Source organism: Ambystoma mexicanum, chromosome 2q (assembly GCF_040938575.1).
Source record: "Ambystoma mexicanum isolate Mex_15411 chromosome 2q, UKY_AmexF1_1, whole genome shotgun sequence".
Lineage (NCBI taxonomy): Eukaryota > Metazoa > Chordata > Amphibia > Caudata > Ambystomatidae > Ambystoma > Ambystoma mexicanum.
In genome coordinates, this window is record NC_090924.1 from 616989000 (window position 1) to 617014427 (window position 25428).

The 25428-nt window shown below is 51.8% G+C and overlaps 1 protein-coding gene across 1 annotated transcript in view; it reads left to right on the forward strand.

The window, feature by feature from the left end:
• The first annotated feature begins 424 nt into the window (after positions 1–424).
• The window catches only part of HHATL (hedgehog acyltransferase like), a 360457-nt gene continuing 335453 nt past the window's right edge, over positions 425–25428 (forward strand). Inside the window, exon 1 of the mRNA XM_069647763.1 lies at positions 425–833. The gene's annotated coding sequence lies outside the window, so the exon portion shown is untranslated. The remainder of the gene's footprint in view (positions 834–25428) is intronic.

Consider the following 25428-nt stretch of genomic DNA (forward strand, 5'->3'; position numbering starts at 1 on the left):
TAACAATCTAACATGCAACCGACATGTTGGATTGGGAGCAATATTTGGGGGAAACAGATTACACAGCAGCAACATCCAGGAGGACGCCCTTCATTTAGACGATGAACTGATTATGACACCTGGGATCACCAGCATTAATTCCTGTTTCTCATAGTGTTGTACGTTGTCTGCTTTTTAGCTTTAACGAAAAGTCAATAACACGTTATTTAACGATCTGATGATTTTGGAAATGGAGAGCAGCGCGGGGTAGCAGCAGAGGAATGGCGTGGGGCAGGAGGGGGCGTAGTTTGGTGTTTCGCCCTGGGCACAATATTGTCTAGGACCTGCCCTATATGCTATATTATGCCATGGTATGTGATATAAGATTTACAGCACACCTGCAGGTGGGGCACTCCCGCAACCTGATATGGGGTCTCTGCAGCCCAGACTGCCCAAGACTCCTGGCTTTAAACTCCGTGGCCGTCCCTCCCTGTCCCCTGCCAACTTTCTCTGGACCTCTGTCCCACCCAACCGTGCCCTTGACAGACAGCCGTGCGGACCCCCCCCACCCCCTCCACCACCCACCCCTCCTGCAGTGTCGCTCTGAAATAAATATACCTCCAGCCTCCCGCAAGAGCTCTCTCTCCTAAACTGACTCCAGGGAGTGAGCGCCCCGCCGGCGAGCTCACGGGCCGGATGGATGGATGGATACGCGTGAGAGCAACTTTCTACACCGCCGGCCTGCCTTGATTATCTCGGGAAAGTGATTTTTAAAAGGAGGGCATTTTTAATTCCCCCTGCCGCAGTCCTGCTTCTGGAGGTCCTCCCTGGTGCCGAGGCGGCCGCCTTTCAAGGTCAGTAGCCGGGATACAGCGCTGGCGCAGCGGTCCCGTGGAATGGCGCAGCGGTCCCGTGAAATGCCGCATTGTTCCGGGGGCTGCTTGACATGCACGCGCTGCTGCGCTCTGGCGAAACATTGATCTCGCGGCCACTTTCAAGCTGAATGCCCACTGTGTGTTACTGCCACTTGCTTTGGGTGGGGCTTGGGTGGGGGGTGGGGGTGCGGTGGGAGGGTGGCGCGCGGGAGCATTACAATAGTATCCAGATTAATGCCAGGGGGACGGAGTTCTGGCAAGAAATACAAAACACTGTAATTGAACTGCTATTTCTACAGTAAATGGGTGTGCATTCCAGCAGCAGAACGAGGTGTTGAAATGACTGACCTAAGCTGTCCTGTACTTAATGTGTGTACCTGGCGACGTCATCTTCATCGGTGCACGTGCAGTCAATCACCGTGATGGATGCTTGCATACATCTGCCGTATAGTGCAGGAGGCACGGGAAGCACCCCTGGCCCTGTCTCCAGTTCCCCTCCAATGTGCCAATGCTTTATGTTCTGTTCAGACACTGGGTGCAGGTGCCCCTGTTTCTCTGCGGACTTTTCTGTGTGTCCTAAGCTGCCGCGTGGGGGGAGGGGAGGGGAGGGTGCGGGTATTGGATTTGGAAGAGGGGAGGGCAGTACTCGGCAGCTTTTTCTGCAGTCTTGTAGGTGATCGCCCATCCAGTTTTGCATTTTATCTCCGCAATCCGTGCAATTGCACTGCACTGCGTGCATGCCCGTATCGCCGTTTGGCTGAACGGGAGGACAGGTTCTTGCAAGCACCCTTCATCGCGGGCCACAGACTATTTATACATATATATATATGGGTGGCATGTCAGTGCTGGCGAGGAGCGCGCACTCTGCGCTATCGCATAGCACTGCAGCTGCAGCGAGAGCAATTACGGAGCTATAATTGGAAAGGGATGCAGCAGGGGGCAGCTGACTAAGCTACTCTTTCTCAGTGGCATCCCGTCCATGGCGCTCCCTGGGAAACGCCCCCTCTTCCCGTCGCCCGGCCCTCCACCCAGCCTGGTCTGATCGATAACTGCATTGGCCTGCGGGCAACTTCCTACAGTAGGGAAACTTCACACATTGCACTAACTCCACACTCAAAACAAAATTGCAATTGTTACTCAGCCGAATGGTACTCCTTTTTGTTTCGCCCAGGGGATGATGAAAGGTTGAGATGGCCTGTTGGGGGTTTAACACCTGATTGCTATGCTTGAATGTGTATACGTATGATTTATGACACTCGCGTTTGAAGTAGAGATTGTATTCGGTTCGTGGGTGTGATCTTTCGTATAGAGGCACCGTATTCTACATTGCCTTCTGAAACCAGGGTCGGCCTGGGGCATACAACTTCCTCGGGCACCAATGAAAAAGTGGCCCACCGTTGCAAATGCCAATAAGACTGTTTGACTAGTACCCAAGGGGCAGGTTTTTCATAAAATGTCATGAAAATTGAGCATTTTAAAGACTATTTATTCAGTAGTACTGGTCAAACTGTTAGCCCAGTAATGAAGTAACTTCTCAAACTGGCCCACATAGGCCAAACAAGTGTCCCACTTTGACCGAAAAAACAGCACCGCACTAGCATTTTGTGTTTTTGGTTCAGGCATTGCCCTATAGGCCAGTCCGAGCCTGCCTAGAACGTGAATGTTCGGTGTTAATGTTAACCCATTTCTAATGTAGCTAATCACGTTATTAAACATAGAGATATGAAGAGCTGAATCAGCCCTTCCAGCATTTACATGCGATTTACATATTTGATTGATAAAATGTAGTCCTGATTTCAATGATGTAATGCTGAACCTTTGTATAGGCAGCACCACGCACTATCGTTATTGCCGAATTCAACTGTACTCAATGGGCCTCATTACACGGACGGCGGTAACCATGGAGCTATTAGCGCCATGGTTGCCGCCGGTATTTTACTGATTCCGCCTTGGTGAATGGAGGAATTACCGCCCCATTCCAAGGTTGGCGGGGCGGTAATTCCCCATTCACCAAGGCTCTTCCCCATTCCCATTTGAGCCCCCATAGGCGGCTCAAATGGGAATGGGTCGGTAATCCCTTAGCGCCATCCGTGTAATGAGGCCCAATGTATTGACTTTGAAAAGATAAAAGGCTGAGCAGTGATGTGGGCGATCGCCATGTCAGAGGTGAGGAATTAGCACGTGATATGCCCTCTAGACTGGAAAAGCACTGGGCACGTGTCCGAGGCGTGCCTTACAGCAAGAGTTATTCTCTGGACAGAGTAAGCAGTGAAATGACGCGAAGGATATTTTCAATAGGTAAGGCACGTTGCTTGGTTATTTGAGGTCAAAAGTCCTAAACTAACAGCATGCTCAGCTGTGAGACTCCACTTATTCCCCGTCAAACACCTCTGAGGGTCGTGCACGATCACAGCCTACCTTCTGGTTATTTTCGGGTGTAAACCTGTGATGCCTTGCAAACCTTGGAAGTCATGCTGGAGTCTGCGTGTGATCCTAAAGTGGCCCTTGCCTGTGACTGCGATGGGGAAACATGTATATCCTTTAACACTTGATCAAGCTTTGTGTCCAGTGCCGTAGTTAGGCTTTCGACTGCCTTAGGCCCAACTAAGTGCATGCGCCCGGCTCCACGATTGCTAGATTCTCCACATTCACCATATTCTGACCCTTCAGCAGACTCGGCCCATGGGCCAAACTACGCCCTCTCACCCCATTGTGTCCCAATTTGGCTCCATAACAACATAAGGACGTTTTTAAGGCTGAGAGGATTAGAACGTTATTACTTCCACTCTATTAACTCAAGCCTGTTATCTTCTTTGGGATGTTAGTTGACGGAGCGTTTTCAGGTCTCTGCTGCTCAGGATTCGGAGAAGGCAGTGCGTTGTACGGTGATGTGCACTAGAGGTACTTGTTGAGGCCAACGGCCTACTTTCAATTTAGGTCAGAGAACAATCTTTTAGATCTTTTAGAGGAAGTGATAAGAACATAAACTGCCTGTCAACTGGACACAAACGAGTGAATGTTGGAAGGAGGAATTTTGGTTTAAATAGAAATATCTGGTTTCGTTCGAGTTGCCCTGTGTCAGCACAGTGTTTTGATGGGAGATACCCTGATATGTAGTTTCTGCAGTTTTACAGTATTATAAAGGTAGACTGGAAAGCCTGAGACTAAGCAGAACTGGTTGGGCCGAGAAATCCTGCACCCAATAACAGAAATAGTCAAAGTAAATGGCAAAGCCTGCTTTGTTAACAATCCACATAAAGCAGGGAAAGCACATAAGCACACATGTCTCAAAAGCTCTCAAAAGTTCTAATACAGAACAAGAAATTATAAACGTGAAACACGTCATTGCTGGCGTCATGCTGCAGTCTTGGTTACAACAACCTATGGGGTTGAGGGATTAGTTAGGGGAATTGTAGACATATAGAGGGTACAGATGTTAGTCTTTTCATTGGTTACAACTATCTGATGGCTCCACCTGAGACCATCCCTAAATTGATAAAGGTAAAAGACATCATCTTTACAATAGGTAATCGGCTAGTACAACATGTACTGGGCGGCATCACTTTGAGAGTTCTGATTGGTTTACATCTAACTTGAAAACTGTTAGAAGACTGACACTGTGCACAGAAATACAAGTATATATATGTTCAACAAGATATTGGAATGTTCAGAAAATAGCAATCAAAATCCGATGCTGTAAATGATTAGAGCCACACATCATAACTTGAAGAATTTCTTCATTGAATTGGAAGGTAATAGCCGACACGTGTTTCGACCCCAACGGTCGTTCTCAAGGCCTCTTGATGCACAAATATGTGGAGGGTTCACTTTTAGTAAGACTCCTGCAGCCGGAAACATTTAAACGAACTTTAAGGCTGGTGAATAGCGCTCAATTTCAAGTATCTTTCCCACCTAATTTATACTTGTTGGTTTACATCTATTTTACCAACCTTGAGCACTTGACAGGCCAGCAACATATGAGCCAAAATGAGAGTGGAGTGAGGAAGGTCTGTGGACTGTTTTTATCCAATTAAAGACGATACCATTCCTTATTCCTATGTCAAGAGAAAGGGCGCTTAGCTTTGTATTTGGCCATGTTGGGCATCTCTGTTCTGGGACTTCGTTGGGAGTCGTTGCAGGTGCCTATTTGTGTCTGGAACTTATGAATAGACAGTGTCTTCCATTTATAGGTCACGTGTGAGCAGACCATGTTTTGAATCACTTTAACCTGCATTTATTGGGATTTTAGCTAATTTGAGCATGAGTGTTATTACCTTCTCAACCACTGGGGACTGAGTCGATTCGTCTCTTATACAGTTTTAAGCATTTAATGAATCAGCATCTGTCACTAAAAGGCTGTTAATTCCTTACTTAATCTAAAATAAATATGTTTTACACCTTGGGAAGTATTATCTTGTGTTTCTTCCTGAACCATCCATGTATGCCCTAATGTCTTCATGACCATGGAAAGGGGCAGCACAGCTGCTGTCTATCTTGCACGGATCTGTATTTCAGTGAATTCAGCAAATTGAGTTACCATTCAATCTCCAAGTCTCCCATTCAATTCACTACGGCTACGGCGTTCATTTTATGAAAGATGGCCGCTCATCACTGCTGCACTTCTTCATTAACAAGCTATATACATGTATTCATTCTGCATTTCAGCGTATACATTGGTTATGTTACATTGTTCATGTCTATATGGTTGCAAGCGATATTCTTTGTGTCTAAATGCACGTTTGACCTAATGTCTGTGTTTCTTCATGGTGAGTGCCTGTGTGCTTTGTGGCTAATGGATGAAAGTATGTTTCTATCGTGAGTCTGAGCTCACATTGGTTCCATCATTTGTTGTTTGTTTGTTTGTTTGTTTATTATTTATAATGTGCCGAAAAGCCCAAGGGTAACAAGGCGCAGCAGATACAAGAATTTGCAAGACTTAGTTACAGACAGTAAAATATATACAAGTATGAACACAGTAATAATAGCAATAAGCGGTAAATATAAACATATGTACAATTAACAGTTGTGTATCCAGAGTGGCCAAGTGAAGGTGGCAGACAAGAGGTCCTAGATGATAGCTGTCTTCAGCCAAGACATCAGCTTTGAGCGGAAGTTTTGGTAGGGTAGGTCCATTCTGAGAGTGGGTGGTAGGGATGATGATGTAAACCCTATTCAGCTTGGCCGCTTTCACTGGGAAGCTATTGCCACCTATAGTTGATCGTTTGTAAGAAGGGACGGAGAGGCAGTCTCTGTATGCTATCCTAGTCGGTCTCATGGATGTTAGTCTATGAAATCTGTTGATCAGATAGGTAGGGGCCACATTGTTAAGGGACTTATGGGTTAGTGAGGCAGTTTTTAAGGAAATTTTGTCTATGATGGGAATCCAATTTTGTTGCTTGCTATGTATTGTAATGTGGTCTCTTCTTGAGATGCCCAAGGCCGCTCTGAGTGCGTTGTTCTGGAGAGTTTGTAGCTTGCCAGTGACAGCCTTGGAGGACCCAAGATAGAGGGCATTACAGTAGTCCAAGCGGGAGAGTATAAGGGCTCTGGCCAGGGTCAGACAGCTAGCCTCGGATAGAAAAGGTTTGGCTGTCCGGATCAATTTACAAGTATAGGACGTGGAGGAGGCTAGTGAGTTCACTTGTCTGCTAAAATTGAAATTAGAGTCCAAGTAAAAGCCCAGTGTTTTGACTTCGTGTCCAACCCTGATGGTATTACCATCAATTATAAATGATGAGTATGCCGGGCTCAGTTTCTTTAGGCTAGCTTTGGTGCCCAGTGTGATGAGTTCCGTTTTATCATCATTCAGGCATAGACCGTGAGTGGCCATCCATGCCTGGATGATGATGTAAACCCTATTCACCAAGGCCAAATCCTTTGCATAATCTCCAGAAAGCGGAAGGAGGATCTGGGTATCATCTGCATAATTAGTGTAGGTGATACCGAGATGATCCAAATCGTCGAAAAGGGGCTTTGTAAATATGTTGTACAGTGTAGGGGAGACACAGGAACCCTGAGGCACACCGCAGTATGGATGAAACAGCTGTCTCACTGAATAGCGTTTATAGCTTTTGCGATATTGGGGCGGGGAGGCACAGCTGACATGAAAGACGTATTCATCTGTCTCCTGACATTCCCTCCTCTATTCGAGTCCTCAACCAAATCCTCATTATTGGCCTAATCTGCCTAAAGTCCCTTGGGTATCCATATTTTAGTCACCCCCTCAGGTCACCTGCACATCTTATGTGTTTATCCATACTTCAGATCATATAGCAGCACTCCCAATCTGGTTTGCAATACCCATCATCCAATGTAATTACGAGAGTCCTGGAGATAAGTACATTTTGATCCTGGAGGGATGATAGGGCTTTCTTTTACATGAATATGAGATAGGTTATCGGTTTGTGTGTATTCATGTATTTGACCATCCATGTCTACCCCTTTATTTATTTTTTATAATGTTTATTGGTAAACATACTATTCTTACCAGTAAGGCCGGTAAGATAGTTCAGCGGGTTGAGCGCTCGCTGCTGCGATCTGAGTGTGATCTGCAGGTCGCAGGTTCGAATCCCGGCAAGGCCAACTAAGCCTTTCATCCTTCCGAGGTCGATAAATGAGTACCAATTTCGGTTGGGTGATATTGTATGTAAATATGTGCTCTGTAAAGCGTGTTGGATTAAGGCGCTTTATAAATAACACATCATTATCATTATCATTAACCCAAATGCATCACAGTTAACAAACTACAACGTAAAAGAAAACATTCTGAATCACTAATAGCACCAAGAAAGATCATACATAAAATACATACATTTCTGATAATACAATAAAATCAATATTTATTTAGAAGGCTCAATTCATCATCTAATTTCACACCAATATTACAAACAACATTTAATTCATTATTGATATACAAATCTTCAATTAGACTATAAGAAACATATTCAATGTATCATTTCATCAAAATCTTAATGCTCTGGCAATTCATATTATCCATCAGTAATTCTCAAATAAAAAAATCAACTGCCAAATACAGAATATATCATAATTCAGTTTTAAAATTTCCACTGAGAATATCTGTGACCAAAATGGATCATTTTCTATATCCCTGAAACCGGACACAAAATTACAATAGCCGTTGGCATAAATCTTCTCCAATTTTGGACAGGATGTAAGCAAGTGACCAGATGATGCAATACTCCCTCTACAAATACAGCAAAGTCTAGCCTCATAAGGAACCTTAATCCAGGCTCCTCGGTGCTAAAAAGTGGGCAGCTGTTCAAAGAGCTATCTCATTATAAATTGATGCACTTTTGAATTCCGTACTTTAAAAATATATTTACATATGGCCTCGATAGGCATGGACAGGGAGAGCCCCAAAGTACTTCACCACAGATTACCCTCAAGATCCTTTATCCAGTTCCTTTCCTTATCAAACAATATCTCGAGGCTGCATAAGGCACTCAGGAAGATTCAGCTTGCCTCATTTGGACCCGTGTCATCTCTTCTTCATCTTCGGATTCAGTGAATTACAGCAGGGGGGTCTCTTCTTTGTAGGGTTTGACGTTACCAAGGTGCAGCCAGGCCCTTCTTCCATGCATTTTCTCCACCGTTGGCGACACCTCCTCCACGATATGTGGACCTTCAAAACGTGGCTTGTGCCAGCACAATGGAAGGTTTTTGATGAGTATTTGATCTCCCGGATACAATAGCAAGGGTTTCAACACTGTTGCGAGATCAGTCTGTTGTCTTCTTTGAACTCCCCTGCTGTGTACAAAGCTGTTGAGACATAAAAGCATCACTTGCCATCATAGCAGTCAAGTAATCATGCATTTCATTTCCAAGTACATTAGACACGCTATGACAATCAGTTTGTGCTCAAGTGGGAGGAGCAAGAGATACATGCATATAGCATCCCATCCTTAGCTCGTGAGGAGTCAGACGATGGTCTGAGCCGGGCTATTTACTCAATGCAAATAGCGCTAAGGGTAGGCAATGAAGCCATCCTTTTTTCAGAGTTACTTTAAGATTGGCATTGGATTCTTTGAGAAGATCATTGAGACACTCACCAAGTCTGTTTGCTTGCGGGTGATAAGCGGAGGACAATTTGTGTTTAATACCCAACATGATTTGTGTTGTGCTTAAAGACTTTGTTTACAAAATGTGGTCCATTGTCAGACCGGAGCACTTCTCACATTCCCCACCTTGGGAAGACCTCACGTACAAGAACTTCACAGCACATTTGGCATTGGGATGTGTGCATGTACCGTCGTTGATCCATCAAGAGAAAGGACACGCAACTACTTATATATAGCTGTAGCTGTTACAACAAATCCAAATAGTCAATATGCAAATGCTGCAAAGATCCAGTAGGGCAGGGTATTACTCCTCTCACTGTTCTCAGTGTGTGACCTGCTAAAGACTAAACAATTACAATAAAGGCAACAACATGCTTTGCCAGATTGGGTACGAACCACAGTTCTGGGATTAAAGCTGCAAGACTCTCTCGTGTAGTATGTTATCACGGGATGGCACCCTGTTAAGAGTTGCACAGGACACCCAGGAAGGGTTTGGGTGGTTGTGCCGAAGTAAGGTGGAGAGATAAGTACACACACAGCGAAAGTAAAGAGAATGAAGAGTAGGCAAGTGTAGCAAGGAATAAGGTACAACAGAATGGATTCCCTCTAGGGGTGTATGCAGATATAGGAAAAGAGTATTCCACGGACCTTAGGAAAAACTCTAGCCTTCTGCACAGTTTGATATAACAGAGGCCCACGCTGTTTGCTCATGGCTTGGAACAACAGCTATGGGTGTCTGTAACATAGAAACAAGACAAGGGAAGGGGCAGAGGTTGCCTGATGGAAACCCACAGACAAGCTCTGTACAAAAGGGTCTACAAACAGTACACAAGAAGATACTCACAGACAAATCCAGGAAAAGGAAGTTGATAGCAAACTAGCAGAAGGAAATTAAGGGAAAGTTGAATAACAGGATTGGATAGCAAAGGACGGTATAGAACAAGGTTGAGAGCTCAGAGGAGCAGGAAAGCAATGAGCAAGCCCACAGGAGCAGGACTGTAAGGTAGGGAGCCCAGAGGGAAAGGGCCCAAGGCAGTGGAGTAAAGCAGGCTGCACGGCAAGGAGTCCAGAAGGCCAGGCAGCAAGGAGTGAGCTCAGGGGAGCAGGGCCGCTGACTGTAGAAGGCTGCAGAGGACTGTAGAGGGCTGCTAGGCTGAGAACCTAGCGAACAAAGGCTGTAGGTAGCAAGCAGCAGAGCGTGATCGGCTGCAAGGTAGGAAGCCCCGAGGACAAGGGCTGTTGGCAGCCGGAGTGAGGCAGGCTGCAGAGCAGGGAGCTCAGAGGACAAGGACTGTAGGCAGCTGGAGTGAGGCAGGCTGCAAGGCAGGAGCCCGGAAGGGCAAAGGCGGAGGCTGGAAAGCAGCAGAGCATGATCGGCTGCTAAGCAGAGAGCCCGGCAGGGCAAGGGCGGAGGCAGGAAAACAGCAGAGCATGATCAGCTGCAATGTAGAGAGCCCGGCAGGGCACTGGATCAAAAGCCGGAGTAAGGAGGAACCGCATACAAGATCCATAGCTCGAAGCAAAAAGGTGCCAGAAGGACTCTTAATGCAAGAGACTGAGCCCCTGCAGGCAGCAGCATTTATACCTCCCAGCCCAGCACAGAGGCAGGCTAATTGGTCGCACCTGGATCAGCACACCTGCAGACAATCAGCCACCTCCCTCTCTGTTCCTGAGCTAGTGGAAGCAGAGCAGATCCCTAGGGCTACTGGGGATTGTAGTTCCGATGAAGACGAATAGGAATGGCCAGGAATAGATGGTTAAAGTCAAGTGCATTGTGGTAAGTGTAGTTTGTTGGGAAAAATGTTGAAAAGAAAAGCACCAAAGTCTCGCAAATGGGAAATAAGGTCCATATTGATCGTAAATGTATGCGCCCATGGCACAGGCATGACATATGTGCTGGGTAATGTAGTTGGTCTAATGAAACTTTAAGTAATCTGAAAGGCATAACTGGTTTGCTGGTGCTGTCCTGCCGCCACATTGCATATGTGGACGACAATGAGCACCCCCTGCGCTTCCACAACTCTTGCTCTTCCGGTGGGGCTCGTCCCTGCAACTAAATGATTTGGGCTATGGCCAATGCATTAAAGCTTTCTTTCATTCTCATGTTTTGTACAAGTGTGTTTTTATTGGGTGCTGTGTCAAATTTGGATTTCTCAGGAAAGCACGCTGCAGCGAGAAATTACAGCCTGATTCATGGAATAATTTGCGTGAAAAATGCAGATTTGCGTGCCTTTCTGCCCGAAAATCCCTGTTTGAAGTATTTTCACACAAATAATTCCTGGAATCAGGCCTATACTCTGCACCTTTAGTATGCGCTGCGCACTTCACCACCGAGATGGCCAATTGAAGCTGTAGTGTGTTTATGAGCCTGTCCAACAGCAGCACATGTTGCACTGGCATACCGTCTGCGCGTAAGAAGCCACGACTCTTCCAACATGACAATCCTGTGTGTACTGTTGATGTCACATAGGTAGAGTCAGAATACACTTTTACTTCCTCATCCTAATGGCCAAAATAAGCGCTACCAATTCTGTTGCTTGAGTCGAGAAATGCAAAGTCAATCTCACACTTACCACTGTGTCAAAGTTGCCATTCAGTTTTTTTTTTACCACTGCGGTCCCCGTGTGCTTCTCACCTGTGCTCTGATTAATTGATGAAGAACCGTCAATGAAGAGGACTCCCCCATCCCCTAGGGAGTATTCTTTAACATGCAGTATCTCATCGTGACACTCCGTATACTTGGTGCAATCATGCATGCAGTCTCCTTCTTCCATTGGCTCAGCTATGAATCTTGCTGGGTTCACTACTCTACACCTGAAAATTTTAATCGCTAGATTTGATGTAATCAACTCAAATCCAGATGCTCTCTGTGTGGTCAATGTGCCTTTACGCTTTTCAACAATGGCAAACAGGGCATGTTCAACATATAGGGCCTGATTATAATTATGGCGATCCGATACCATGACAATGCTGGTAGGGGCCACGGTTCCCCTGCAGACCTGACCTGCTGGGTTTTCAGGCCCCTACCGGCATGGTCGTCACTGAAGCACCGGCACCGTAAACAATGGTAAACAATGTAACTCCCTAGGAATGGGCATTTTCCATTTCTGCTGCCTGCCATAATGTCCCAGTGGCACCGGGAAGTCAGGCAGTGGTTTTAGGAACCCCTAGAAGTATTGTTTCCCTGCTTACTACTTTAATGTGCATCGCCTTCCTTGGGAAGTGCTATTACGGTGGTAACCTACTGGCCGGTTTTCCGGCAACCTTCTAATGAGGCCCATAGTGTCATTGTACAGCCCATTGCAATACTGGACGATTTTTCAATGGCAAAGGCCGCTGCCACCAATGATTGTTCACATGGATAATAAACACTCATTACTGGATCTAACATCCCGCTGTAAAATGCCAGTGGTTTATGTTCCAGTGTAGTCTTTTGTGTAAGGACTGCTGTCATTACCACTCCATCACTCCATTTGAATGGGAGAATAAAAATTTTTTTGCACTGTAATCAGGACTCCCTAGCATGGGTGCTGTGCATATTGCTGTTTTTAACTCATTGAAAGCTTTTGTCATTTCACCTGTCCAAGCCATGTCACTGTCATCCTTCTGGGCTTCAGGGACGTCATTGTGGGGCCCCCAGGGGTCACTGCTGCGACCCCTGAGGTCTCCCTTGCTACACCTAAAAAAAAGTTTGAAACATTTATTTTGAAATGTAAACCTGTGCTTAGCCCCATGTGGTTCTTTGTTTCTCGAGCGGCTGGCTTTCTTGTTCAGGCCTCTTAAAAAAGAAGAAACATGGGGTTCCATAAGTTTAGCACTTTGAGCAGTGACCCTAAATAAGAAAGAATAGGAATAACAATTAATTTGTCTTTCTGGAATTCTGTACAATAATTGTGGAGGACAAAGATCACCCACTGCGCTTCCACAACTCTTGCTCTTCCGGTGGTGCAGAGTATCTCAGGAAAGTACGCTGCAGCTGTGTTGCTTCCCACGCATCTCTCTCTGCATGCTCCCACGCATCCCTCGCTGCGGTCGTCCCCGCGCTTCCCTCTCTGCATGCTCCCCATGCATCCCTCACTGCATTGCTCCCCGCGCATCCTTCGCAATGCTGCTCCCCACGCATCCCTCTCTTCATTCTCCCCACACAACTGTCCCTTATGTTCTGTGACCATTGTGTGGGTCTTTGTTTCTAGAGTGGATGGCTTTCTTGTTCAGGCCTCTTCAAAAACAGGAAACAGGGGGTTCCATAAGTGTAACACTTTGAGCAGTGACCCTAAATAAGAAAGAATAGGAATAACAAATAATTTGTCTTTCTGGAATTCTATACAATAATTACTAGACTCATTTAAGGTTTATTTCAGGCACACTTCAGGGGGTGAGTCACTGATTTACAGGCCGATTCATGGAATAAATGTGCGCCGAAAATCCCGGCGCAGAGGGGCCAATACGTGCGCTGCGCCTAAAATCAGCGCAAAGCGCAGGGAAACCAGCGCACGTCGATTCATGGAAGTCCCTGCGCAAGAAAAGCAGAGGACGTGCGCGGAAAAAACGCGCGGCGCAGGCCGGCGCACAGGTCAACCAACGTCGTGCGCCACGGCCACTGCGCCATCACTCCGAGCGCAGCGCACAGCTCTAAAGTAGGCGGGACACAGGGCGGGACACTCGGAATGGGGAATAAAATGGGGCACAACACTCGGAATGGGGAAGAATGTGGGCGGCACGGGGAAAGTTTAGGAGGCAAGTGCGCGGAACGCCCACACGCTCGCATACAACACGTATTCATGGAATAGAATAGGGCAAAAAAGCGCACGCTCAAAGCAGCGCACAGGCACAAACAGGCACAAACACGACCGCCACAAGAAAGCAGGCGGTAGCGTCTCTGCGCCTGCAAGAAATGTGCGCTAAAAGGTGCGCCAACAAATAGCACCTATATACAGACATGATCAATGTCCAATACTGTGGCCCGCCAGGACAAATGACGTACAAAGGGGTACCCACAAACACAGACACGCGCAGAGAGAAAAAATAAACGTGTGCGTGCATACCGGGGTGCGCGGTAAATTGCACACGCGATATGGCCGGGTACGTGGATTTCAGGGGTGCGCGGGAAGTTCCACACGCGATATGGCAGGGTACGTGGATTACAGGGGTGCGCGGGAAGTTCCACACGCGATATGGCCGGCTACGTGGATCCCAGGGGTGCGCGGGATGTTCCACACGCGATATGGCCCGGTACGTGGATTGCAGGGGTGCGCGGGAAGTTCCACACGCGATATGGCAGGGTACGTGGATTGCAGGGGTGCGCGGGAAGTTCCACACGCGAAATGGCAGGGAACGTGGATTTCAGGGGTGCGCGGGAAGTTCCACACGCGATATGGCCGGCTACGTGGATTGCAGGGGTGCGCGGGAAGTTACACACGCGATATGGCAGGGTACGTGGATTTCAGGGGTGCGCGGGAAGTTGCACACGCGAAATGGCCGGCTACGTGGATTGCAGGGGTGCGCGGGAAGTTACACACGCGATATGGCAGGGTACGTGGATTTCAGGGGTGCGCGGGAAGTTGCACACGCGAAATGGCCGGCTACGTGGATTTCAGGGGTGCGCGGGAAGTCCCACACGCGATATGGCCCGGTACGTGGATTGCAGGGGTGCGCGGGAAGTTCCACACGCGATATGGCAGGGTACGTGGATTGCAGGGGTGCGCGGGAAGTTCCACACGCGAAATGGCCGGCTACGTGGATTACAGGGGTGCGCGGGAAGTTCAACACGCGATATGGCAGGGAACGTGGATTTCAGGGGTGCGCGGGAAGTTCCACACGCGATATGGCCGGCTACGTGGATTGCAGGGGTGCGCGGGAAGTTCCACACGCGATATGGCAGGGTACGTGGATTTCAGGGGTGCGCGGGAAGTTGCACACGCGAAATGGCCGGCTACGTGGATTTCAGGGGTGCGCGGGAAGTTCCACACGCGAAATGGCGGGCTACGTGGATTTCAGGGGTGCGCGGGAAGTTCCACACGCGATATGGCCGGCTACGTGGATTCCAGGGGTGCGCGGGAAGTTGCACACGCGAAATGGCAGGGAACGTGGATTTCAGGGGTGCGCGGGAAGTTCCACACGCGATATGGCCGGCTACGTGGATTGCAGGGGTGCGCGGGAAGTTACACACGCGATATGGCAGGGTACGTGGATTGCAGGGGTGCGCGGGAAGTTCCACACGCGATATGGCAGGGTACGTGGATTGCAGGGGTGCGCGGGAAGTTCCACACGCGAAATGGCCGGCTACGTGGATTACAGGGGTGCGCGGGAAGTTCAACACGCGATATGGCAGGGAACGTGGATTTCAGGGGTGCGCGGGAAGTTCCACACGCGATATGGCAGGGTACGTGGATTTCAGGGGTGCGCGGGAAGTTGCACACGCGAAATGGCCGGCTACGTGGATTTCAGGGGTGCGCGGGAAGTTCCACACGCGAAATGGCGGGCTACGTGGATTTCAGGGGTGCGCGGGAAGTTCCACACGCGATATGGCCGGCTACGTGGATTCCAGGGGTGCGCGGGAAGTTGCACACGCGAAATGGCAGGGAACGTGGATTTCAGGGGTGCGCGGGAAGTTCCACACGCGATATGGCCGGCTACGTGGATTGCAGGGGTGCGCGGGAAGTTACACACGCGATATGGCAGGGTACGTGGATTGCAGGGGTGCGCGGGAAGTTCCACACGCGATATGGCAGGGTACGTGGATTGCAGGGGTGCGCGGGAAGTTCCACACGCGAAATGGCCGGCTACGTGGATTACAGGGGTGCGCGGGAAGTTCAACACGCGATATGGCAGGGAACGTGGATTTCAGGGGTGCGCGGGAAGTTCCACACGCGATATGGCCGGCTACGTGGATTGCAGGGGTGCGCGGGAAGTTCCACACGCGATATGGCAGGGTACGTGGATTTCAGGGGTGCGCGGGAAGTTGCACACGCGAAATGGCCGGCTACGTGGATTTCAGGGGTGCGCGGGAAGTTCCACACGCGAAATGGCGGGCTACGTGGATTTCAGGGGTGCGCGGGAAGTTCCACACGTGATATGGCCGGCTACGTGGATTCCAGGGGTGCGCGGGAAGTTGCACACGCGAAATGGCAGGGAACGTGGATTTCAGGGGTGCGCGGGAAGTTCCACACGCGATATGGCCGGCTACGTGGATTGCAGGGGTGCGCGGGAAGTTACACACGCGATATGGCAAGGTACGTGGATTGCAGGGGTGCGCGGGAAGTTCCACACGCGATATGGCAGGGTACGTGGATTGCAGGGGTGCGCGGGAAGTTCCACACGCGAAATGGCCGGCTACGTGGATTGCAGGGGTGCGCGGGAAGTTACACACGCGATATGGCAGGGTACGTGGATTTCAGGGGTGCGCGGGAAGTTGCACACGCGAAATGGCCGGCTACGTGGATTTCAGGGGTGCGCGGGAAGTTCCACACGCGATATGGCCGGCTACGTGGATTCCAGGGGTGCGCGGGAAGTTCCACACGCGATATGGCAGGGTACGTGGATTCCAGGGGTGCGCGGGAAGTTGCACACGCGAAATGGCCGGCTACGTGGATTTCAGGGGTGCGCGGGAAGTCCCACACGCGATATGGCCCGGTACGTGGATTGCAGGGGTGCGCGGGAAGTTCCACACGCGATATGGCCGGCTACGTGGATTCCAGGGGTGCGCGGGAAGTACCACACGCGATATGGCCGGGTACGTGGATTGCAGGAGTGCGCGGGAAGTTCCACACGCGAATTGGCTGTGTGCTCCCAGGCATTACCTGTACACCCTCCACGGCCCCTGCAGGCAGCACACACAACAGGGAACTACCCTGCACACCTGCTCATGTCTCCCACCACCCCCACCCCCCATCCACCAGGGACACCCTCCACCAGGCCCCCACCCATGTCTCCCACCACCCCCACCCCCAGCACTGTGGGGAACCTGCCAGCAGGCCCCCACCCATGTCCAACCCATGTCTCCCACCACCCCCAACCCCCCATCCACCAGGGGCACCCTCCACCAGGCCCCCACCCATGTCTCCCACCACCCCCACCCCCAGCACTGTGGGGAACCTGCCAGCAGGCCCCCACCCATGTCCAACCCATGTCTCCCACCACCCCCACCCCCCATCCACCAGGGACACCCTCCACCAGGCCCCCACCCATGTCTCCCACCACCCCCAACCCCCCATCCACCAGGGACACCCTCCACCAGGCCCCCACCCATGTCTCCCACCACCCACACCCCCAGCACTGTGGGGAACCTGCCAGCAGGCCCCCACCCATGTCCAACCCATGTCTCCCACCACCCCCACCCCCCACCCACCAGGGACACCCTCCACCAGGCCCCCACCCATGTCTCCCACCACCCCCACCCCCAGCACTGTGGGGAACCTGCCAGCAGGCCCCCACCCATGTCCAACCCATGTCTCCCACCACCCCCAACCCCCCATCCACCAGGGGCACCCTCCACCAGGCCCCCACCCATGTCTCCCACCACCCCCACCCCCAGCACTGTGGGGAACCTGCCAGCAGGCCCCCACCCATGTCCAACCCATGTCTCCCACCACCCCCACCCCCCATCCACCAGGGACACCCTCCACCAGGCCCCCACCCATGTCTCCCACCACCCCCAACCCCCCATCCACCAGGGACACCCTCCACCAGGCCCCCACCCATGTCTCCCACCACCCCCACCCCCAGCACTGTGGGGAACCTGCCAGCAGGCCCCCACCCATGTCCAACCCATGTCTCCCACCACCCCCACCCCCCATCCACCAGGGACACCCTCCACCAGGCCCCCACCCATGTCTCCCACCACCCCCAACCCCCCATCCACCAGGGACACCCTCCACCAGGCCCCCACCCATGTCTCCCACCACCCCCACCACTGTGGGGAACCTGTCAGCAGGCCCCCACCCATGTCCAACCCATGTCTCCCACCACCCCCAACCCCCATCCACCAGGGACACCCTCCACCAGGCCCCCACCCATGTCTCCCACCACCCCCAACCCCCATCCACCAGGGACACCCTCCACCAGGCCCCCACCCATGTCTCCCACCACCCCCAACCCCCCATCCACCAGGGGCACCCTCCACCAGGCCCCCACCCATGTCTCCCACCACCCCCACCCCCAGCACTGTGGGGAACCTGTCAGCAGGCCCCCACCCATGTCCAACCCATGTCTCCCACCACCCCCAACCCCCATCCACCAGGGACACCCTCCACCAGGCCCCCACCCATGTCCCCCTGGCCCCTGGTCCTGACGATACACAATAATGGCAGTAATGGCCAGCATACCCAGCACAAACACCCAGGCAAGGATTGCATGCACCCACATAGTGAATGCAATCACATGACACAACCCCAAAGGCAAGTATGCAAAAGAACACATGTCCGCCACACACACATACACAATGGGTGCAAGTGAATGTCAAAACCCATATCATGACATGTAAGAAACCAAAGAAAAAATGACACAAGTGTAAGATAATATAAAAATGTATTAAATAAAAAAATAAGTAAACTAATACAACTATCTGGCAAAGCAAATAAAAGGTCCATGTCCGGGAACAAAAATGAGAAACCAAAAAACAAAGGATAGAAAAATCAATAGATTTTGTCCAAAGCAAACACATGTAGCATGAAATCAAAGAAAAACCATTACGACATGGTGTAAACAATATGAAATTAAAAAAATGTATCTCCCAAAAAATAACAATATATACAGGAATGTTCAAGGGTCCATGAGCCCAACACCACTAATGAAACCTAATACTAACTAAGTTAAAAAATATGTACAAAAAAGTGGCCATTGTCCAAGCGGTCCAAAATAATAAAAAGAAATAAAGGAAACCTAGCACTAACTAACTAAAAAACTATATACAAAGGCAGCGGGCTAGTCCTGCGGCTCACTTGGTGATGCTGGCCAGGGCATCCTCGAACTCCATGTCAATGTTCTGGAGGCGGGACTCAGTCCTGGCCCCGAGGTCTCGCAGGGACAACCCCATGTGCTCACCAAATTCCCTGCGAGCCTCCTCGAGGCACTCAGCCCGCCTCAATGCCTGATGCATGGAGATCTCCGCCCTGGCCATGGCGAGCCGCTCCTCTTCCGCCCGCTGCCGCTCCGCACCTATCCGCTGGCCAAACTCCTCCCACACGGAACACACCGCCATGCCAGGGTTGCCCTGCCCTCCGGCCGATGCCTGCCCCTCTGATCTTGATGGCCCTGAGCCATGATGCCTCCCACGTCGAGCCCGCTGCTGCCTCCGACGCCACTGCCTCTGCCAGCACGACGGCATCCAGGCTGATGGTAACCACCGACGCCGTCGTGCACGTGCCCTGCCCGATGATGCCGGCACATCTTCCATCTGCTGGGGTCCACTTGCTGTGTCGTCCACCCCTGCTGGACCTCCGACTCCCAACTGCGGCAGGGATGGGATCCCCACCGAGCTGGCTGCATTGGTCGGGGCAGGTCCACAGGGGGCCATGGTGGCATCTGGGCCGGAAGACGGCAAGGAGAACGACCGGTGGATAGCCTGCACAGAGGAGGAGAGGGCCGTCAGATTGGCCAACACATGCAGGAACCCCCCGAACATGGCCGATCCCAATTGGGCCACGTCGGCACGGTGCACTTCGTGATGACGTGCGTGCTCCTCCCGGGAAGCACGCACGGCATCACGAATCACAGCCGTGCGCATCGCGACCCCAATCAGGACCTGCTCCACGCGGCCAGGGGTTCCCACGGCCGCAGGTGGAGGGGAGTCAGTTGACATGGACATCCCCTCTACCTGCGGACGGGCCTGGGACGGGGCATCCCTGCTGGTGCATGGTGGTGCACTCACAGGGTCAGGGACAGCGACATGCACAGGCACCTCCACGGTGACCTGTGCTGCCTCCTGCCCCTGGCCCTGGACTGCACCACTTGCACCAGCAGGGATGCTCCCACCAGGCCCCATGTGTGCACCAGTGTCGGCCTCCTCCTCCTCTGTGCAAACCACCAACCTGGATGGCTCCTCACCGTCTCCCGCCGTAGCAGGCCCCTGTGGGGGCTCACCCACCCCTTCCGCTGCAGCCGTGGGGGCATCCCCGCCGCCTTGCTCCACAGCGCCGTCTCCGCCCTCTTCTTCACTAGCCGCTGCGTAGAGGGAGACAAAGGACACAAGCATCAGGCTACTGTACAATGGTCCCCTAGACAGGAAGCAATAGCAGATGAGCACCCCTGTCAAAGTACACTTCCATCATGTCCCTCCACAACACATGGGTCAGTCCAGGCAAAACACACACAGTAACAGGCATGGTGCATGCCATGCACATTTCCATGCATGTCCAATTGACTCTTGAAACATTCAATGATATGTAACTCACATGCATCATGGCTCATGCATATCACATGCACACACTTCACCTCAGTCACATCCATCTGGCCCCAATCACACCGAACACAGGCAAAACAAGGGGAAGTTGGGTGCGTCACTGAATCTGTGCATTGTCACACACATGTGTCATGCATCCATGGCATGCACAAGTCACAGACATGCAGGTCAGGCACACAGACATGACTACCATATATGTACCTGGCATCAGCACCCATCCTTCACCCCCATCCATGTCCATGTACAGAGACTGGCATGCTCTCATGTCCCAAATCTGCATAGTGCTCCCCATGCCGCATTTCAACACATGCAACAACCATGTGGGTCACACATCACTGGTCGCACATGCATTACCATGATGTCCCAGCACACATACATGCATACATGGCCCATGGCACACATACAGGCAAGTATCATAGAACCAGCACACCGCAACATGCACTGTCTCACACAGTGATGCTTGGACACTTACCGCTCAACTCCAGATGGGTCTCCCTCTCAAGGATCTGGGCGTGGAGCGCTGGGCGTACGCGTTCCAGGACCCTCTTCTGGATGGAACTCATGTGGCCCCGGCCCCCCTCCACGAGGCGCCGGGCCTTCACAAGGGTCCTGGACCTCAAGTCCTCCCAGCGCTTCTTGATCTTCAAGACGTTGCGGGTTGCCACCCCCTCCGCGTTGATGGCAACCACACAGTCGGCCCAGATCCTCTCCCGTCCTTCCTTGCTGGCGCGGGACGATCCAAAGAGGGCATCATACTGCCCCAGGACATGCTCCACCAGGACACCAACTTCGGTGGCAGTGAAGCTGGTGCCCCTCTGCCCCTCTGGCCTGGGGTTGCCACTGGTGCCAGATGTAGAAGTGCCCGACATGGCAACCCCAGAGGCAGGTGTGGGTGGGCAACTGGGTCCTGGGGCTGGGCTGTGGAGCGATGTAATCCCAGTTGGGAGTCTTCAGTTCCAGCAGGGGTGGACACAGCAACTGGACCCCTGCAGATGGCTGATGTGCAGGCACCAAATGGCAGGGCACGGTGGCAGCAGGCAGGCAGGCAGGCAGGCAGCAGCAGATAGCACGTGGGAGGCTGCTCAGGGCACTGGGGGGGCAGTAACTCGGCCTTCGGGGCAGGAGCGTGGTGTTCCGTGTGTTTTCGGGTGGCCAGCTTGATACGGAGTGATTTGGCACGTGAAATTCCTGCACGTCAGCGTGAAATCCGAGGAAAGGCCCTTAGCGCGTAAGTGCGTCAGCACGCATACGCGATTCTATTGGACCAGAGTCCCTCATCGCGTAAGCGCATCTGACGTGATCCGCACGGGCGTTCCCCACTCAGCACGTGAAGACGGAGCACACGCGGAAATACTGCACGTCAGAGTGTCATCGCGTGTAATTGGCCAAAAGTGCGCGTACACGCCATTGGCCTATGTACGTGTATTTCATCGCGTGTAATTGGCCAAAAGTGCGCGTACACGCCATTGGCCTATGTACGTGTATTTCATCGCGTGTAATTGGCCAAAAGTGCGCGTACACGCCATTGGCCTATGTACGTGTATTTCAGGGGTGCGCGGCCACTTACACAAGCAAGTACGTCAGCGCACCTGTATGCCTGCTGCGTGGGAATTTCCACACGCGATTGGAGTGGGAACTCGATTCCAGGGGTGCGAGGCTCACACGCTCGCCTACAACACGCGCAAGGCATTAATTTGCGCACTTTTCAATAAACAAGCCAGATGCCAGGATGAACATACTGTTCCTAGCAGCAGTGGCAGTGGGCTACCAAAGGAGGAGGAGGAGGAGAGTCAGGGCCAGAATATTCACACCCAGAACCAGCCTATTCGGGATGCCTGATGACCAGGTGTATGGGAGGTACAGGTTTCCAGCACACATCATACTGGACCTGGTCAGTGAGTGGGAGGATGACCTCACATCACCCACCCTGTGCTCCCAAGCACTCAGCCCCTTGCAGAAGGTCCTGAATGTACTGCACTTCTTGGCCACTGGATCCTTTCAGCGGACAAGTGCCATAGTGGGTGGTGTGTCACAGGCCACGCAGTCACGCTGCCTACACCAGGTCTTGAACATCATCACTGCACGGCCATCAGTCCGCAGGCACATATATCTCCCCAGGACTCATGCAGAAAGGCGGACGTGCATCCAGGAATTCTATGGTGTGGCTTAATTCCCCAAAGTGCTTGGTGCAATTGACTGCACACATGTGGCTCTACGTCCACCCAGGGCAACAGAGCACATCTATAGAAACCGCAAGCACTGGCATTCCATCAACGTGCAAGTTGTATGCAATGCCAAGGGAATAATCACATCAGTATATGCCAACTATCCAGGGTCCACCCACGACAGCTTCATCTACAGAATGTCTACCCTATGCCGGGACCTAGAGGCTGGACAGCATGGAGATACATGGCTGCTTGGTGAGCATGAATGCCACTGCACATGCATGCATGTCAGATACTGGGTCATGACACAACACCACTAATGATACCCATCACCACCTCCACAGGGGACAGTGCCTACCCTATCAGCCCCCACATGATGACCCCAATCCGGAACCCCACCACGCCACCCCAGGTAAGGTACAACACAGCCCACATTGCAACACGGGGCATAGTGGAGCGCACATTCGGAGTGCTGAAGTCACGCTTTCGCTCCCTTGACCGTTCTGGCGGGCAGCTGTTATATGCTCCCCGAATAGTGTGCAGGATCATAGTGGCAGCATGTGTCCTGCACAACGTTGCAACACGCCGGGGCCTGCCCGTGGACATGGTGGTGCCCCCACATCCACAACCACATGCACGCCCGCTGCGCATGGGAGGGGAAAGGGCACGGGGGGAGGCAGCCCGTACGCAACTGGTGGCCAACTTCTTCACCTAGGAATCACAGTGCTGGCTAGTGCACACTGCTCTGGCACATACCATCTGACAATCAATGATGACACTACCTGACAATGTCTGAAATTTACTTGACAATAAACTGTCAGATACACATCAGCCTGAGATTGTTAACATGGAAGTGTCAATATGTGTGCACCCCTAGCTACACATACACCAGCAATGCATCACAACGCAAAGACACAACTCCATCAATCTAATATGCATTGCCACAGGCGATTCACTACATGACAACATTGCCATGTCACCCATTCCCTTCACAGTCCCGCCACTGAGGACACCATGTCATGGTATGTGACAGCAAACAAACTGGCCATCACAACATGACACCAGTGTCACAAATAGCAGTGCCCCAAATGGAACATAGCCGCACTTGAGCAGCTAACGGACCTGGAGCCACTACTACACACCTGTGTAAGAGTAATTTCAATCAAATTACACACCAACCCACCCTGAAGCCCACCCAAACAAGACACAATGCATGTAATCAATGGTAGTCTCATTACCTGATTCTGCTGGTATGTCCTCACCGTCCAGATGTACAGTGATGGCGCCATGCAAAAGTGTCAGTGCACATCTACCGACATGTAGTCTGACTCCAGAGAGTATGCCCTTGTGAAGATCTGTGTGAAATACCTGCAAAACATGAGCAACATATGTAAGTAGAGGCACATATCAAACCATCATGCATAGTTAGGTGCAACAACAATGAACACTATGAATGTCTACACAGTATTGACTATGGACTGGCCAACAGCTCATGGGAGTCCAATGTCACCGTGTAATTTGATGTCACTTGGGCACACCCTTTGCAAGCCCATGGAAACGGAAGCAGGAGGGGTGTGGATGTCTGCTACCCAAGCATCGAAACCAAACTCAGGACAAGCCTGCATGTGCCCAGCCACAATACAGTGTATGCCCAGGTACCCACACAAGGCAACACTCTTGCAAAATAAAAATAAAATAGAGAAAAAATGGCCATGAAAGGGCCGGCGGGGGGGGGGGGGGCACCTATGAGGTCCGAGGACAGGATGCACGCCACAATCCACCTGTGTGGATCATGGGAAACGAAAACACCCCATAGGCTCGTGGCCCACACGGCTACTCTGTTGTGGGAGATGAGTCGCTATGGCTCTGGCCAGACCCTGCAGCTGACTCTGGAGGTGGGGGAGCTGCCTCAGAAGATGGTGTGACAATGGGAGGCAGCCCACGCAAAGCACGAGTTTGCTCCTCCATGGCTGCAAGCAGGCGGGTCTGGTAGTTCTGGTTCTGGGTTATAATCATGCGGAGGTCCCCATGCAGTAACTCCCGGGATGACCTGACCTCCGCACGAGTTGCCTGCATCTCGGCCGAGAGCGTCCGTGTCAGACGCTCCAGCTGCTCCTCTGTCCTTCTATGGGATGAAGCCTCAAGCTCTAACAGGGTCGACCTGAGGTGACGGAGTTCTTCCCTCAGGCCTTCCCTGTGGCGCTGGGACTCCATGGAAAGTGATTCCCGCAGAGTCGCCAGTGCCGCCCGCCTGTCCATGTTGGACGCCAACATATCCTCCCTGTGTGCCTGGCAGATGGACTCTGTAGCCTGCTCCAGTCGCTCCATCAGCCTTTCTGGGGGGACAATGGAAGTGGCCACCCTATCCATGGCCTGTGCAATCATCTCGGATGATGCTGCCTGTTGGGTGGCCATACCGTAGATGGATTGCTCCCAAACGGTATTGCCAGGTGGCATACGGCCACCACGTTGACGGGCACCACACCTGCCTGGGGCAAGGCGGACTGCGCCTTGCTGTGCCGGCAAGGCCTCAGGCTGCAGGACTGCATTCCCTCTCTGATCTGCAGCCCCAGGAACAGGATCAGAGATTGGGTGGTGTGGCCCTGCATCCGTAACCACCGGAGGCTGATCTGCCGACACTGACATCCCCATTGAGGGCAATGGCCCGGCTGCAGGTGGGTCGGACAGAGGAGATTCTCTCCCAAGAACACTCACCTGCGACTGCACATAGGTGTCATCCTCCGAGTCTACACCTGAATACTGCTCGGGGGAGGAACCCCCAGAGACACCCCTCGACAGCACGACCTGCAGCACTTGTGGGTTTTCACCCACAAACACACCACGTCCCTCACTTGTGGTAGGTCGGCCCGGGTTGCCCTCCTGGGACGGCTCAACCACCACATCCCCAGCATCAACAAGTGCTTTGTCCCCTG